The sequence below is a fragment of the Leptonychotes weddellii genome, chromosome 8, assembly GCF_054177405.1.
Source record: "Leptonychotes weddellii isolate Sample4059 chromosome 8, ASM5417740v2, whole genome shotgun sequence".
Lineage (NCBI taxonomy): Eukaryota > Metazoa > Chordata > Mammalia > Carnivora > Phocidae > Leptonychotes > Leptonychotes weddellii.
Genome location: NC_138376.1, coordinates 111,347,022 through 111,364,777, shown reverse-complemented (window position 1 = coordinate 111,364,777; position 17,756 = coordinate 111,347,022). Strand labels below are relative to the sequence as shown.

The window sequence follows — 17,756 nt, the reverse complement described above, 5'->3', positions numbered from 1 at the left end:
CTGCTGACATCGGGGGTGAGGCTGAACCCAGGGATCCTGCAGAAGACCCAAGTTGCTCATCTACTTCCTTCCGGACAAGCTTAACTGTGCGCATAGATCCACCAAATGGTTTTCATAGCAAAAATACTATTGACTTGTAAATGGGGCCTTAAAAATCCGCAGAGGTTTTTCTCTGAGAACTCCCAGGTATTTCAAGAAATCTAGACATAAGGGAAAAAGAAAAATCTCTTCAAGGCTCTACTGAAACCATTTGCCAATGTGGTCAAACCACTGCCTTAGCCATTGTTTCAAAACACAGGAACGCAATCTCTTTTTGAGGGCTGCTTCTCTGTACCTCCCAGGCAGGGCTAGCTAATAAAATGGGAACAACTGGAGTCGCCAAGAGAAAACCAAAAGAATTGTTATAGATACCTAGTCTTATGCCGTCAGCAGCTAAGCTGGAAACATGCCAGTTGCTAAGAAGGATGCTTCTACATTCCTAAAAAAGGAAGGAAAAAAATTAGTTACAGGGGCTTGTTTCTACTTCTTGATACAGATACTCCCTACGTGGAATCTTTCCTTTGGATTGCCAGGAGCAGGGGGCTGGAGGGCACACCGTCGTTTTTTTTTAACCTGGTGGTTTTTCCTCCTGAAGCCCAGAGGAAAATAGAAATGTTCTCATAGCGAACATCCTGTACTTCGTTTATTGTAACACTCATCAATCTTATAATTGCTTGTTCGATATCTGTCTTCCAATTAGACTATAAATTCCATGAGAGTGACCATATTCTTCTTACTTGCTACTGTGTCTCTGGTAGAGAGCCCTGGCACATAGTTTGACGCTCAATAAATATCTTTTGAACAAAATGCTGAATAAATTACCTAGAAGCCACAGCCTTCCACAAGGGTGATTGGAACTAGTAAGATTTAAATTGCAGATGAAGCCACTATGTGGAGTTGAAGTTGCTGTATGTGGAGTATATAATGGAATTAATTAGATGAAGAGGGCAAATTTCTAGTTTTGAAGACAAAAGCAGAGAAGAAATCTTTCGATTGCATTGAACCTGGTGTGATTACATTAGTCATCATTAAGAATCAAAGAAAAAAACGCCCAATTGCACCTAGGTCTGGCTACCTTAAAATATGTTTCATCTTGGGCTGCTTGGGTGGCTCAGCTGATTGAGCATCTGACTCTTGACCTCAGCTCAGGTCTTAATCTCACGGTCATGAGTTTGGGTTCCTGCATTGGGCTCCATCATGGGCGTAGAGCCTACTTTAAAAAAAAAATGTTTCATTTATTATATAGCACATACTAGTGTTTTAGGTTCAGTTTATTTTAACAAAAAGGGGCTTTAGATTTATTTAAAGGCAATAGTGTAAAAGTAGTCATATTTGCGGTTTAAACTGTATAAATTCTTCAACACAATAAGCATCTCAAAGCCATCTGGGGTAGTATAACATCATTGCTGGTTTTGTTGTTGATAAATAAAGCTCTTGAAAAATAAACTTCTGGGGCGCCTGGGTGGCTCAGTCGGTTAAGCATCTGCCTTCGGCTCAGATCATGATCCCAAGGTCCTGGGATTAAGCCCCAATGGCAGGTTCCCTGCTCAGCGGGCTTCCTGCTTCTCCCTCTCCCTCTGCCCATACCCCTGCTTATGCTCTCTCGCTCTAAGTAAATAAATAAAATATTTTTAAAAAATAAAAAAATAACCTTCTAAGTTAAATATATGAAATGTCTGCAATAATGTCATAAATGCTATATGCTTTAAAAAATTAAGAAAACAATATCATCTCATTGATACAACCTCTTGGGATGAATAGCTATCTGAAGACATCATGATGAAAGCCTAATTGAAAAACAGTTGCAAGTGTATCTCTGTTGAACTTCAATCCTTGGAGGTACTGCCTCTTCTGAAGAAAACTGAGAAAAATGGACTCAGAATTGTAACAGCAGATCAGAATCAAAATTGGAGAGCTATGAAAATGTAAAGGAGACAAATATACTCATATTGACTTTCTAGTTAAGGAATTTTGAATAGACTACACTTAGGAAAAAATCACTTGTAGTAATGTATACCTAAAAATTTAAATATGATCTGTTTTTAGAAAATCTGTAATTTGGCAGCTTTATTGAGGTATAATGACATACAATAAACAGCATATATGTAAAGTGTACAATTTGATGAGTTTTGACATATATTTATATTTGTGAAACCATCACCACAGTCAAGTAAATACATTAGCTTCAAAAGTTTCCTCATGACCCTTGATAATCCCTCCCTCTTGTTCCTTACCCAAGCAAACTGATATGCTTGCTTTATTTTTAAGTAAGCTCTATACGGGGCTTGAACTCACGACCCTGAGATTAAGAGTTGCATGCTCTACTGACTGAGCCAGCCAGGTGCCCCATCTTCCTTTCTTTTTTTAAAGAAAAAATATTTAATTGTGATTAAAAAAATAACATATATTTATTATCTTAAGGATATAACGGATTAAAGCAGAGATTAGTGAAATTGAGAATAGAAAAAAATCAATAAAGCTAAGAGTTGCTTTTTGAAAAGATCAACAAAATTGAGAAATCCTTAGATTCACTAAGAAAAAAAGAGAAAAAAACTCAAATAACTAAAATCAGAAATGAAAGAGGGGGCATTTCTACCAATGCTACGGAAATAAAAAGGATTATAAGAGACTGCTATGAACAATTACATACCAACAAATTGGATAACTTAAAAGATACGGAAAAATTCCTAGAAGCAGACAACCTACGGAGACTGAATCAATAGAAAAAGAAAGTCTGAACAGACCATAACTCCTAAGAAGATTGCATCAGTAAACAAAAACCTCCCAACAGATTCCCCTGGCTCATAGATGTCTGGGCTAGAGCATCAGGAAAAGACTGAAGATTAGATTGTAAGAAAATATAGAAGCCATGTTTCAAAGACCCGAATTACAGGTATTCATCAGTTTGTAAGACATGAGTCTCAAATAGCTAGCAGTTTGGTTCTCAAAAGATCTCTAAATTGTGTACAGTTACTTGGGAAAGTGGGTCAGGGCTCTGTCATGATACAGGTGGAAGGGAAAAAATCCAGCAACAATATTTTCTCTAGCAGAAATGAGATGTGGCGATCAGAGAGGAAAGTGGGGTATACCAAATGGGCAATGTCAGTCAAAAGACAACATGGCACAGAATATCAATATTATGGCCAGGCCTCAGAGACTTGGAGTACCAGTAGGTGAAAAGGGGTCTTTAATCGATGTGCAAGGGAAAGTAGGTTCAGGTGAATGCACAGATAAAAATAATTCCAAGTGACAGGCAATGATCATCATAACAGGTAATACACTTCTGGGTGACCACACAAAAGAGAAAGCAGAGAATGGATTGATTATTCTTCTTTGGCCAATATTTGGTAGTCTCATTTCCAAATCATGTATAGTCTCTCTACTTTCTAAGGACAAGGATTAAAATATATATACCTCCTAACAAAGAAAAGCCCAAGACCAGATAGTGTCACTGGAAAATTCTACCGAATATTTAAGGAAGCATTAACTACAATCCCTCTCAAACTCTTGTAAAGCATTGAAGAGGGAACACATCCAAATTCCTTCTATGAGTATTATGCTGATACCAAAGCCAGATAAAGACACTACAAGAAAACTCCAGACCAATATCCCCAAGGAATACTGATGCAAAAATCCTCAACAAAATACTAGCAAACTGAATTCAATAGCACATTAAAAGGATTATACACAACCACCAAGTAGAATTTATTCCTGGATGGTTCAACTTATGGTCAATAAACATGAAAAAATGCTCAGTATCACTCATCATCAGAGAAATGCAAATCAAAACTACAATGAGATATCATCACATATTCATTAGGATGGCTACTATAAGAAGAAAGAAAGAAAGGGAAAGGAAAGGGAAAAACAAGTGTTGACAGGGATGTGGAAAAGTTGGAGCATTGTTGGTGGGATTTTTAAATGGTGCAACCACCTTGGAAAATAGTATGGCAGTTCCTCATACAATTTTATTTTATTTTATTTTATTTTATTTTATTTTATTTTAGGGAGAGAGAGTGCAAGCAGGGGGAGGGGCAGAGGGAGAAGCAGGCTTCTGCTGAGCAGGGAGCCCAATGTGGGGCTCAGTCCCAGGACCCCAGGATCATGACCTGAGCCAAAGGCAAATGCTTAACCGGCTGAGCCACCCAGGCACCCGCCTAATACTACTTTAATTGCTCATTTAATTAATTACCTTAAATTAATTACTAATTTAATTAGTCATATTATTTTAATTTAAGTAGAATTGCCATATGATTTAGCAATCCCACTTCTGGATATATATCCCAAGGAAATGAAAGCGTGGTCTAGGAGATGTCTGTACCTCCATGTTCATAGTGGCACTATTCACAATAACCAGAGGTGGAAGAAACACAAATGTCATCGGCAGATGAATGGATAAACAAAATGGGGTCTATACATACAAAGGAAACAAATCTTATCACCTGTTACAACATGGATGAATCTTGAGGACATCATGCTAACTAAAATTATCCAGTCACAAAAGGACAAATACTGTATGATTTCAATTATATGAGGTATCTAAAGTAGTCAGATTCATAGAGACAGAAAGTAGAATGCTGGTTGGCAGGGGCAAGGTGGGGAGGGTTGGGGGTGTTGTTCAATGGGTATAGCGTTTCAGTTCTGCAAAATGAAAAGGTTCTGAGGATGTTTCATGGCAACATTATGTACAATATTTCACAACAAAGCAAATATACTTAACACTACTGAACTGTACACTTAAAAATAGTGATGGTGGGGCGCCTGGGTGGCTCAGATGGTTAAGCGTCTGCCTTTGGCTCAGGTCATGATCCCAGGGTCCTGGAATTGAGTCCCACATCAGGCTCCTGGCTCAGCGGGAAGCCTGCTTCTCCCTCTGCCTCTGCCCCTGCTCATGCTCTCTCTCTCTCTGTATCTCCGTATCTCAAAAATAGTGATGGTAAATTCTATGATTTTTTACTACAGTAAAACAAATTCTATAAATACATAAATAAAACTGACCATACCAAGCACTGACAAGAATGTGGAGGGACTGGAATTCTCTTACATGGCTAGTGGGAATATCAAATGGTACAACTCCTTTGGAAAGTTTCTTAAACTCCTTTGGCAGACTTGTATAAGAATGTTCATAGTAGCTTTTATTTCTAATAGTTAAAAGCTAGTAACAATCCAAATATGTATTAACAGTGAATAATCAAATTGTGTATATCCATACAATGAAATACTACTTATGAAATAGGTAAACATTTTAGATTTCATTTGAGTTTTTATTACGTATCAAGCACTGTGTCTAATGCTTTAAACATGTAATCACAACTCTATGAGGTAGGAATCATTGGCCTTATTTTCCAGATGATGAAATGGAGTCTTGGAAAAGTTTGTAACACAGGGTTACATAGCCAAGCTATGCCAAAGCCAGGGCTTAAACTTAGGTCTAGAGAACTATCAAAGATGGAATGCTTAGTCACCACACTGAATTTGTTAAATTCAACAGGAGTAACACACTGATTAGCTGATAGTAAACATCTCAATTGAAGAATTCTTTAGGGAAAAAAAAAAAAGCTCTCTCTGGCTGCTCACCAGTGGTGTTAATGGACATATTGTACAATGGTTCAGAATGTGGGCTTTCAATGTAAACAGCCTATGAGTGAATTCCCATGGCTACCATTTTCTAGTTGTGTGCGCTATTTCATCTCTCTGTTCCCTTAGCTTTAGGGTGGAGATAATAAAGTCAACCTCATTCCCTGCTTGTACTTCAAACAGTTCCTGGCATATAGAAAATACTACCCATCTTTATTTAACTTCTACAATGTAACTGTGAATGCTTCCTATCTCTATTAAGAGGGATAAGATACTTTAAAAAAAACAAAAAACACTTAATTCAACTTAAGGTATTAAAAGTGATTCTGTGTAATGCCCTGGGCTAAGCACCATTGGGGAGCAAAGCTGAGTCAGAGGAGAGAGTCCCTGTCCTCAGGAATTCTGCAGTCTCTTTTTTGTTTGTTTGTTTTTTTTAAAGACTTTACTTATTTATTTGACATAGAGAGAGAGAGAACAAGTAGGCAGAGAGGCAGGCAGAGGGAGAGGGAGAAGCAGGCTCCCCGCTGAGCAGGGAGCCGGATGTGGGACTTGATCCAGGACCCTGGGATCATGACCTGAGCCAAAGGCAGCCGCTTAACCGGCTAAGCCACTCAGGCACCCCAATTCTGCAGTCTCTTAAGCAAAATGTTACACTTGGCCTCTTCAGTATTCTTCACATTTACATGCCCCTGCGATTTGTGCTTGGTTGAACTTTACATTTAATTTTTTGACTTTGCAACATTCTAACCTATTTTGCATTATGATGTACTGTGTAGAGATCATTTCCCATTTAGGGCTTCCTAAATTACCAGCCCAACTTCTTTTTTGATGGGAATAGTTCTTGATATTAATATTTCATTTCCTTTTACCACTGAAACTTAGTGAAACTCACTAAGCTAAACCCATTTTGAAATAAAATTTAAGCATTTTAAGCACCATCAAACATAACTTGTAGGTATTGTAATGTTATCTACAGAAATTAACTCAGCCCTTTTGTGAGAGGCAGAAGGAATCACAGGTAAGAGTAGCTTTAGGTAGACCAAGTTTTTGGTACTAAGTAGATGACCTTTTTGCTTATGTGAAAAGCTAATATTGATGTCAGATTGACAGAATCTTTCGAAGACCAAAGCTAAAACCAGGTTCCATGTTAGCGTGATACAACTTGTCTAAATTGATCATGTGACCCCTCTGTAATGTTGGTTTTAGGAGAGGACAACTAGAACAACTATGTCAGGTTGTCTGGCTACGGGATCAGAATTGTGATAGATGCTGGGTGGTAGAATTGCATTGTGGGTTGAACTGTGTCCCCTAAAAGTTCATATATTGAAGTCTTAAGCCCCCTACCTAAAAATCTGACCTTATTTGAAACTGGGATTGTTGCACATGTAATTAGTTAAGTTAAATCAAGGTCAGTAGGATGGGCCCCTAATTCCATATGACTGGTATTCTAATAACAAGGGGAAATTCGGGCACAGAGATTCACATGTGGGGAGAACACCATGTGCAGATTAGTTGGAGCTATGCTTCCATAAGCCAAGGAACTACTGCAAGCTAGGAGAAAGACCTGGATCAAGTACTTCCCAGGCACCTTCAGAGACAGTATGTTCCCACTGATTCCTTCATCTCAGACTTCTACCCTCCAGAGCTGTGAGACAATGAATTTCCGTTGTTGAAGCCATTCAGTATGTGGTACTCTGTTATAGCATCCTAGCAAACTAATATAATTTGGTAGGGGAATTCTGTTCTCTTCTTTTTTCTCTTTTGTTTCACAAATGTTACAGCTCTTCTGCAACTTGATTTTTTTGTTTGTTTAATTGAAGGATATAAAGACAAAGTAGTCACTTCTCCCATGTTGCTTAAGATTGCTACAGGAGATACGACAGATCAACTGGGAGGGCATATTTGAATCTCAGCTCTGTCACTCATTTGTTGTGAGAGTTTGGGCAAGTTACTTAGACTCTCCCAAGTTTCAGTTTGTTTATTTATGACATGGAGATAATAAGATCACCTCCCACTGTTGAATAATTTAGATAATGTATGTAAATTAATAGTGTGCTTTCACAAAATGCAGCCATTATTATTACAAAACAACTACAATTTAAGGCAGAAAAATCAAGACAAGATCAGAGGTGTAGCAGGTGCTTCAGAAGCTCAGAGGGGTGAGGTCTCACATATGGCTGGGGAACCTGGATGAAGGTGGTGGCGTTTATGTTGGTTTTTAATTGGTAAATGGGATTGATGAGAAGGCATTCGTGGTGAAAGAAACAGCATGAACACAGGCAATGTGTCCCCAAAACACAGGCACATTCAGCAAGTAGTATGGCTTAGATTGGAGGGTTGGATATGAATTTTAGATTAACTATCTTCCTTAGAGAACACCCTTCACAACCTTGGCTTAAATGGTTTCCTACCTCGGCTTTACCCCTTTGCATCATATCACCATATTCATTTCCTTTTTAGCTTGTGTCACAAACTGTAATTCTCCTATTTACTTATCTGTTTACTTATCTATTGTCTGTAAAGGCAGAGTCTCTCTCTCTTATTCAGATCTATATCCCAAGGAGATGCTCAGCAAATATATGTGGGAAGAAAGGAGGGAGGGGAGAGAAAGAGACAGATTGAAAGGGTGGGAGGAAAATGAATGAATGGAGCAGTAGAGGAGTCCTACTATATCAGGTGAAGATGTAGTCTGGAACCAGAGCATGAAGGGGCTCTTGAAAGGGCAGGCTAAAGATCCCAATGCAGACCTCTGAATCAATCAGTCTATCATCTATCTATCTTTTAAGTTATATATATGGATATAGATATATATCTATATGGATATAGATATATTTTTAAGCCCCAGTTCAGGACTTGAACTCACGACCCTGAGATTAAGACCATGAGATCAAGACCCCAGCTGAGATCAAGAATTGGACACTTAGCCGACTGAGCCACACAGGCGCCCCGCTGAATCAATATTCTTAAGAGAAAGATTTAGTGTTCGGTATATCTAACAGCCACCTCTGGTGAGTCTTACCTTCAGGCAAATTTGGGAAATAGTTCAGACCAATGGTTCTCAAAATACGGTGCCTACACCAGCCGCATCAGCAGCATCCAGGACTTTGTCAGAAAGGCAACGTCTTGGTCCCCACTATAGACCTACTGATTCAGAATCTGTCTTTTAACAAGGTCCCAGGATAATTGAAAAGCACTTAGAATTAAAATCCTGCCTCTTACTATAACATTTAGTCTTTTTTTTTTTTTAAGATTTTATTTATTTATTTATTTGAGGGAGAGACAGATACAAGCGAGAGAGAGCACAAGCAGGGAGTAGAGGGAGAAGCAGGCTCCCCACTGAGCAGGGAGCCCGATGAGGGACTCGATCGCAGGACCCTGAGATCATGACCTGAGCAGAAGGCAGATGCTTAACCGACTGAGCCACCTAGGCGCCCCACTATTACATTTAGTCTTAATGTGTTTGGGCTGCTATAACAAAAATACCATAGCCAGGGTGACTTAAAGCACATGCACTTATTTCTTGCAGTTTTGGAGTCTGGAAAGGCCAAGATCAAGGTGCTGGCAGATTCGCTATCTGGTTCACAGACAGTTGTCTTCTCGCTGTGTCTTCACATAGCAGAAGGGGAAAGGGAACTCTCTGGGCCTTTTTTTTTCATTAAGGGTATGAATCCCATTCGTGACCTACTTACCTCCCCAAAACTCTACTTCCAAATACCATCACATCTGGGATTGAAGTTGAAACTTTGTCAGGTATTTCTGCTGTAAGTATCTTGTTGTAAACATCTTTGCTGCAAGCATTTTCACTGCACAACTAATTGGCCATACAGCAATTTTGCTGTAAATGATTAAAAAAAAATAACTTGTTGATAGTTTGGTTTCATTTTTCCATTAATGCAGAGATCCATTTTTATATTGTAGATATATATTATATAAATCTTAGCCTTCATAATGGTCTATACAGTGGCACAGAGTTTTAATCCCCATTCCCCATGGAATTTTGGAACATCTATAAATGGAGATGGAACAATATGCCAAAAACAAACAACAATGTGAAAGGCTTTCACAACTCAATACAAAGCACATCTACAAATATGCACCCTAGTATTTATAAACTGATACCTCTCTTAATGAAGGAAGAAATTTTAGTGAAAAAAGATAAAGCATGATGCTAAACAAGGAGACGAGTCAACAAGCAAAAAAAATGTATAATGCTATGAATGAAAGATTTTGTTTTTGGTTTTGGGGGGGGGTTGAATTAAAGATTTTGAAGACAAATACTTCGGTACAATTCACAAAATAAAGTCAGCTATTTGGGCAATATTGCCATGAACCTATGCTATATATTTCAGATACATTCCAATGTTTTGCATTTTGCAACACAGTCTTTTAAATTTTGTCATTCATTTTTCATGTTTCATTATATCCTTTTAAATGAATGTCCCTTTTATTGTTCGTGATTTTGTCTTTTATGGCAAAATTAGCTGACAACCAATTAGTTATGCAGCAAAAACATTTGTGGCAAAGATGCTTACAGCAAAACTACCCAGAACTAGTCTCAACACATGAATTTTGGGTGACACCAATACTCAGTCTATAGTACATTCTCTGATGTCCACATTCTGCTTTGCTTCTTCCAGGTCTGAGTAAAGAATTGGGCTAAATGTACTTTGAAGTGATGGGAGTCTTAGAACAGAAATCAGAAATATAAATATTCCTACTCTATTTGGTGCCTATAGATAGATCTCAGCCTCAACCATGGGAGTTCCTTAAAATTGCAACACACAAGTAGCCTGTTAAACAGCAGTTATTCTGGGACATTCCAGTCTGAAGCCAAAAATGATCTCCCACCCGGACTCAAAAGAACTCAAAAGGAAAACACCAGTGACAGTAAATCACCACAATTAGGAAAAAAGACAATGCAGGGAAAAACAGAAATAATCTGTCCATTTGGAAAAATCCTAAAGTCTGTTATAAGGAAATCCTAAAAGAGTAGGGAACAGACCAAAATCCTTTAATGAATCATGGAATCTTAAACTGGTATCAGATGTTCTCCAGCCATAGAGCTCAGCGAGCCGTAACAACATTTCAAATTCTTCCAAATAAGGTAGCCCCAGCCAAAAGCTATGCTCTTAAAGACAACGATTTCCTCTTACCTGATTGTCTATTTGGTGTAGAATGAACTGATTGTTGTCAGCACTAAAGTGCATTTATACATATAAGACTAGAAGGATTGTGGAGGTTTCTTTAAACACACACACACACACACCCCACATTTTTACTGAGTCAGACTTTCCAGTGTACCAGTTGGAGAAAAGGGTAGTATAAATCCAAGAAGAGATGTTGGCTATGGTTTCATTTGGTGGTCAGGGAGCTAGGGGGATATGTTTTCCCATTGAAACATAGCAACTTGATTTCAGTGCTGCTCCTCTGTCATATGCACAAAGGGAGATGCCAAATATCCCATGAGAGAATTTTCCAGAAGGTGTAGAGATGGTCTTTAACCAGCCTATGAGCTCTCAGACATACATATAAAAAGTAACTACTTCAAGCTGAATTTTTAGATTCCAGAAAGTTGAAGAGTAAATAGTATAGAATTATAGACTCCTGGCAAGAACTCTTTTTTTTTTTTTTTTAAGATTTTTTATTTATTTACTTGACAGAGAGAGACACAGTGAGAGAGGGAACACAAGCAGGTGGAGTGGGAGAGGGAGAAGCAGGCTTCCCGCCGAGCAGGGAGCCCGATGCGGGGCTCGATCCCAGGACCCTGGCATCATGACCTGAGCCGAAGGCAGACGCTTAATGACTGAGCCAGCCAGGCGTCCTGGCAAGAACTCTAATAGAATGCTAACTACAAGAGTTACTTGTGTGTCAATATATTCATCTCCTCCACCCCAACGGTGGGGGTGGCGTGCTGCCTGGGCCAGAGTCAGCTCCCCTGGGCTAGTCATCTCAGGTGGTGAGCAGCTGACTTAGTTTACCCCAGTGTGCCACATAATATTGTTCTCTGTGTGTGACGAGTTGTGAAAAGACTGGGAAGCTCTGGTGTGAATTACACCCAGGCTATAGGCTTTCCCAATGTATGAATAGATTGATGATTTTAGATGGCACACAGGCATGCCATTAAAAACACTGAATTGCTTAGTGAGAAAAAACTTTCCTATTCAATTCTTGTTTAATCCTTCTGACTAGAGAAAGATAAATGATCAGTTTGGTGTTATCATATCTTCAACTATTAATTTTCCTTTTCACAAAGAGAGCCCAGATCACAGACACAGAGCTTTGGCCAGGCAAATTCTAGTTAGGATTTAATAACATCGTTTTGTTTTATTACATTTATTTTTGGCCACTGATTCTTTTTTTTTTTTAATTTATTGAAGTGATTTCAAGTTTCATTCTAAAATAAACTTATTTAGACAAGAATAAGGAGTTGATGCAAGGAAATTACTGAACAAAAGATGGTACAAGCTGTACCTTTCTCATATGGCAAAAATTATAAAGATGATACTCAAATGACCAAGTTCTAAAAAAACACCATCCATTGGGTCACTTGAATTCACTCTACAATATCTCTGGTAAATCATTTAAAACCCTTCTGGACATAGAAACATTGTCAGTGTAATTCATTCCATTTATAGACACATTAAGTTGTTAAAATTTTAACACTTTGAGTTGAAATAGGTTTCCCAGGACCTTCTTATCAATAATTCTAATTAAATATTTGGAGATATTTCTCTTTCTTTAGTTTCCTCCCCCATGCCGTTAACATCCTTCTCCTGCGACACATACACACCAGACCTTCTTTCTTCAAGTCAAACTCTTCCCTTTCTTCCCCTTTGACACAGTTCTGGTCACACTCACCTCCCCTGGCAATTCTTCTCCGGGTTTATTCTAAATTATCAGTGTCTCTCTTAAACTGAATCAGTAAAAAGTATTTTGGTTGCATGTAGCAAAAAACAAAAACAAAAACAAAACCCAGTTAGCTTCGGCAAAAAGGAAACCTTATTGGCTCACATAATTAAAAAACTCCAGAATAAGTTTCATTCAAGGCATGGTTTGGAACAGGGGCTCACAGAACATGGCCAGAATCAGGATTCACTGTCTCTCTCATTTCCCAGCTCCATTTCTCTAAGAAAGAAATCCAGGGAGGCTTTTCCCTCAGAAGAGCAACATGGTTAAAAAAAAATACAGCCTTACCTTTTTGCAATCTCAAGTCTAGTAGGCCGAGTGGGAATCTTTCAGAAATCCAGAAAAAGTCTCGTTGTATGTTAGTAGCTCTGAATGTGTCACGTGCTTTCTTCTGAACTCACCACTGTTACCAAAAGAGTGCAGTATGCTGCTCAGTCAGGATGAAGAAATAAAGACTTTATTGGAAGTGCATGGCCTTAGGTGAGGAAAAAGTTGATGTCTCAGAGGGGAAACAAATTGTATTTACTGGAAAAACTCATATTGTGTGTCCAGATATGAACTCAGTTCCCTGGATAAGGTAAAACCAGTGAATACAGTTGGACAATTGCCTCCTTTATTATAAACTTCATGTGTCAATACAGGAGTGAGTGAGAGAGTGTTCTCCATTCTGAAACTATACTGGGGCTATTATTTCCCAGTCCTCTCTGTGCCGGTGACCCATGCATGGTGGGAGAAATAGAAAGCATGGCATCAATATAAGACAGTGTTCTTTCATTTCCAGACCAAAGCATATAATTAACAGAAGCTGGTGAAAAGAACAAGAAGAAAAAGAAGGAGGAGGAGGTGGAGAAGGAGGAGAGTGTTCTAGTATTGGATACCCTGACAGCAACCAGGTGTGGGAACTAACAGCAAGAGAGGTAAGAGAAAAACCCTACCAAGTGGTGACTATAACTCAAAAAGCAGAGTAGAATTGCCAAGAAGAAGAACAAATTTTCTAATTTCAAAACTTGGTATAGAACTACAGTAATCAAGACACTGTGGTACCAATATAAAAAAACATATAAATTGAGGGAACAGAATTTAGAGTCTAGAAATATTTATGGTCAATTGATTTTTGGAAAAGGGTCAAGAAAATTCAATGTGAATTGTGTTTTCAACAAATAGTGCTGGAATAATTAGATATTTGCATGCAGAAAGATGAATTTAGATCCTTAACCTCTCACATCATACACACAAAAGTAATTCAAAATAGATCATAGAGCAAGTTGTAAAAGGATGCTAAATTCGACTGCATCAAAATTAAAACCTTGTACTTCAAAAGACACCATTAAGAAATGAAAGGATAAGTTGTAGAAAGAGAATGTTTGCAAATCATGTATCTGATAAAGGACTAGTATCTAGAATATATGAAGAACTCTTTCAAATCAATAAGACAAACAACTGGATTTAAAAAAAGAGACAAAAGGCTTGATGAACAGTTCACCAAAGAAGATATACAAGTGGCTAATAAGCATGTGAAAAGACATGTAACATCATTAGTTATTAGGAAAATGTAAATTAATACCACAGTGAGATACTGCTTCATACCTACTTAAAATGGCTATATTCAAAAAGTCAGATAATACCAAGTGTTGGCAATGATGTGAACAAGCTGGAAACTTTATGCTTTGCTGGTGGGAATTCAAAATGGCACGACCACTTTAGAAAAGAATTTGACAGTCTCTTAAAATGCTAAACATAAATTTACCATATAGTGCAGCAATTTCACTTCTAGGTATCTACCCAAGAGAAATGAAGACATATGTCCATACAAAGACTTGCACATAAATGCTCACAGCATCATTATCCATAATAACCAAAAAGTGGAAACCATTCAAACTTCCATCAAGCAGTGAATGGATAAATAAAATGTGGCATATCCACACAATGGAAGTCTATTATGCAATAAAAAGGAACAGATTGCAAATACGTGCTGCAACATTGATGAATTAAGTAACCATTACGCTAAGTAACAAAAGATCACATGATTCCATTTCTATGATGAAATGTCCAGAAAGGCAAATCTGTAGATTCAGAATATAGATTAGTGGTTGTTGGAACTGGAGCGAGGAATGGAGATGGTCTGCAAATCGATTTGAACTGATGGAAATGTTCTGAACTTGGATTGTGATGATCGCTATACAACTCCATGTATTTAAAAACGATCAATGAATTGTACACTTAAAATAGGTGGATTTTATATGCAAATTATCTCTCAGTAGATAGATAAATAAATAAATAAAACAGAATACTCACAGAAACCCAGAAACAAACTTTGTAAATAGAGAGAATATAATTATGTTCCAATGAGGTGGTGGAATTATGAAGGATGTTTATATTTTTATGTATTTTCAGTTAAAAATGTGTTTTTAAATCAGGAGAAAATTTGGAAAATTGTACTCTGAGAGTCAAATCACTCCATGATGGGCCAGCAGAGAACGATGTAAAGTCACCTTGATAAAGAGACAAAATGGCTCTCGGGCCTGCGAGATTTAGCAGTGACCCGATTACAGTTAATAACACATCTAAAGAAAGATGAATCAATCAGCAGAGAGCATTGATCAATAAAGAAAGCAAAGCAAAGGGACAGTTGCAGAGGCAAGCTTTGCAGGGTCTGACCGATGCCACGCAGGGAGGCGGAAGGCTAGTCAGAGAGTGGGTGTGCCTACCCCATGGTGGACATGGCTGCCATCTGTCTCACAGGGCTTCAGAGCATCAGACATTCTAAGTGTGGTACAACAGATTCGTCTTGTTCTAACTGCATGCTCACCCCATAACATTTTTTTTCCCAAGCAATTCTGTGTATAGAGAAAGCCCATTCCTATTGATATATTATGAATTCACACACATTTGGGTTATACACTTCAGACACCCGAGGCTTACTTCAGTGTGAATCAGCTTGTCCAAGAAGAATCAACTTTAGAGTGGCAGCAAGATGAAAATGATGCACCTGGAAAGCTGAGAAAGACTCTGGACTGTGGCAGATTTCTGAGGATGAATGCCACCTCTTGGAAGTCAGCCAGTCACCTGACCTTGCTCGGTGACATCCCACCCTTGACAAGAGCTTCTCATTCAGCCTTCCATATCAAGAAATGCAAGACACAAGATACATTCAAATTATTGTATGTTCAGCATATTTTTTTTTAAGAAGCCACTTATGGGAAGAATTTAGATTATTTAAATCTTATATTTACTGACTCCAGATCCATCCAGCCATAATGACCATAACTCCAGGACTAGCTGTTTCAACCCCACCTTACTCATGAAACCAGCACTGGTGAAATAGAGAGCTTCCATCCAACGACTTTTGCTGGGGTGATGCTCCACCACCAAGAGTCTGTGGCTGTGTGTCAAAGCCTCTGGGGGACAATGTGCCTGCCTCTGGGGACAATGGAGCTTATCTGTTTGAGCACTGAGCTCTAGTGTCCCACAACATATAGGTACTTTTCATGACTGACCTTATGTCCTGGTTTATAATTTCTACTCTCACTCCCAGATGGAACTTTGAGGCCAAGCACCTCTATCTCATTCCTGCCTGCCCTCAAACTCCTTCCACACTAGCCCATGCTAATTGGACCCTGATAATGTCCCTGCCTTGATCTGGATGGACAATTTGATTTTGGCACTCTCTTAATGCTCTGAAGCATCTTTTCCTAGAAGAGTGGTTCTCAACTTTGTTGCTATAGTACTACTATTTGGGGACGCCTGGGTGGCTCAGTCTGTTAAGCATCTGCCTTTGGCTCAAGTCATGATCCCAGAGTCCTGGGATCAAGCCTCGCATCATTGGATTCCTTGCTCAGTGGTGAGACTGCTTCTCCCTCTGCCTGCCTCTTTCTCTCTCTCTCTCTCTCTGACAAATAAATAAATAAAATCTTTATAATGCCACTATTCAATTCTGATGTGAATCACCTACAGTTAGCATCAGACTCCACAGGTTTAAGGGAAGTCCCCAATAAGACTGCCCTCACTTCAGGTACCAGCTGCAAGATCAGGGTCCCCAGGCCACCTGCACTTCCAATCTCCGATCAACTAGTTGCAAATTTGGAGGTTGTACTACCCTTTCAGGATTGATAATATTCTAGAATGACTTACAGAACTCAGGAAAGTGGGGTGCCTGGGTGGCTCAGTCAGTTAAGTGTCTGCCTTCAGCTCAGGTCATGATATCAGAGTCCTGGGATCGAGCCCCACATCTGGCTCAGCGGGGAGCCTGCTTCTCCCTCTCCCTCTGCCTCTCTCCCTGCTCATGCTCTATCTCTCTCTCTGTATCTCTGTGTCTCAAATGAATAAATAAAATCTTTAAAAAAAAAAAAAGAACTCAGGAAAGTGCTACACATATGATTGTCAGTTTTTTTGTAAAGGATACAAATCAGGACCAGTCAAATGAAAAGTCACATAGAGTGAGGTCTGGGAGGTCTCACATACAGAGTTTCCATGCCTTCTCCCCATGGAATCAGGACCCATCACCCTCCTAGCATATCTATGTATTCACCAAGCCACTGCCCAGAGTTTTTATTGAAGTTTCATTATGTAGGCATAATTGATGGAATCACTGGCTACATGACTGAACTCAATCTCTAGCCTTTCTCACCTCCTTGGAAGTTGAAAGTTTGTGCTAATATCACTATGGCTCAAGACTCAGCTTTTAATCCAATGGTTGGTCTTTCAGGCATGACCAGCCCCCGGTTTGAGTCATCTACTTAGCATAAACTCAGGTGTGGTCCAAGGGCTCACTATGGAAAAACAAAGACACTCTTATCACTGGAGGAATTCCAAGAATTTGGAGTTTCTCTCCTCCCTAAGAACCAGGGACAAATGCCAATCCAATTATTTATTATATAACATTTGCATATTGCAATCACTCAGGAAGCTTTTAAAAATGTTCATGCCCATCAAGAAATGGGCAGAAGACATGAACAGACATTTCTGCAAAGAAGACATCCAAATGGCCAACAGACACATGAAAAAGTGCTCAACATCACTCGGCATCAGGAAAATACAAATCAAAACCTCAATGAGATACCACCTCACACCAGACAGAATGGCTAAAATTAACAAGTCAGGAAACGACAGATGTTGGGGAGGATGCGGAGGAAGGGGAACCCCCCTACACTGTTGGTGGGAATGCAAGCTGGTGCAGCCAATCTGGAAAACAGTATGGAGGTTCCTCAAAAAGTTGAAAATAGAGCTACCCTATG

General features: G+C 38.9%; 2 long non-coding RNA genes and 1 pseudogene across 4 annotated transcripts in view; 2 read left to right on the top strand and 1 right to left on the bottom strand.

Moving 5' to 3' along the window:
- Positions 1-17,756, bottom strand: part of LOC115944635 (uncharacterized) — a 46,579-nt gene that overhangs the window by 10,914 nt on the left and 17,909 nt on the right. The window contains exon 3 of one of the 3 annotated variants that reach the window (XR_014147375.1): positions 412-1,252. This is a non-coding gene — a long non-coding RNA (uncharacterized LOC115944635). Of the gene's footprint in view, positions 1-290; positions 1,253-17,756 lie in introns of those variants that run through there. The other 2 variants (XR_014147374.1, XR_014147373.1) reach the window with 2 other exon arrangements.
- LOC145722808 (single-stranded DNA-binding protein, mitochondrial pseudogene) lies at positions 1,247-4,128 on the top strand (annotated as a pseudogene).
- Positions 6,194-17,756, top strand: part of LOC145722809 (uncharacterized) — a 22,892-nt gene continuing 11,329 nt past the window's right edge. The window contains exon 1 of the long non-coding RNA XR_014147376.1: positions 6,194-9,277. This is a non-coding gene — a long non-coding RNA (uncharacterized LOC145722809). The remainder of the gene's footprint in view (positions 9,278-17,756) is intronic.